Source organism: Myotis davidii, unplaced genomic scaffold, assembly GCF_000327345.1.
Source record: "Myotis davidii unplaced genomic scaffold, ASM32734v1 scaffold1561, whole genome shotgun sequence".
Lineage (NCBI taxonomy): Eukaryota > Metazoa > Chordata > Mammalia > Chiroptera > Vespertilionidae > Myotis > Myotis davidii.
The window spans coordinates 67203-68140 of NW_006291530.1; positions in this window are offsets into that span (position 1 = coordinate 67203).

Consider the following 938-nt stretch of genomic DNA (forward strand, 5'->3'; position numbering starts at 1 on the left):
GTAATGCTATCAACAATTAAAATATATTAAATAGATAAATAAAACAGAAAGAAACTCATAGATACAGAGAACATTTTGATAGTTGCCAGATGGGAGGAGGTTGGGAGGATGCGTGATAATGGGGAAAGGATTAAGATGTGCAGACTGCCGGTTATAAAGACAGACACAGGGATGTAAGGTACAGTATGGCTAATACAGTGTCAGATGGGTACTAGGCTTAGCGGGGTGATTATCCTATACGTTATATTAACCCCTAGAGTGCCGGGGAGCACGATCCCCGCTCCTCCGGTCTTTCACCAAAAGTGCTGGGAGCGCTATCACGCTCCTCCTGCAGTGTCACTGTTAGATGCTAGTCCTTCACTCTTTATTGACAGATGGCACCTAAGTGCAGGTTTCCTAACTGCTGTAAAATCAGCAAAAATGCCTTGGCAATTTTAGTATAGTTCCTAGGATATTGGTTGGCACTCAGAGGGTTAATGTCTGATCAAATTCTGTATCTTGAATTTTAGGATATTTGAGGGTTAATACATTACACCCTTTTTTTCTCTTTTGGAATCAATAGAGAAATATGAAAGTCAGGTATATTGAGGTCAAAGTATCAGCTTTTTTTAGTGAATAAAAATTATTTTGGAGGAGGTGACTTTGATATACAACTGCAGTGTGATTCTTAGTATATAACATCTGAATTGATTTACCCACCCAGGCAGTCAGTACAGGCCACTACTGGCAGCTCCTTAGGACATGTCAGAAAGCATTAATAGGAACGTCATTGCAAATATACAGATATGCTGAGCAAAGCATATCCAGTTAGTTCTTTCAAGTAATTTCTCCTCTCTAAGCCAGGGAGTGATGAAGGGTAGAGAAAAACCAGAAGTGTTCTTACTCTCACTGAAGTTTTTCCTCTAAGAAACTTTAAGCAAGGGAAATGAAGCATTGGT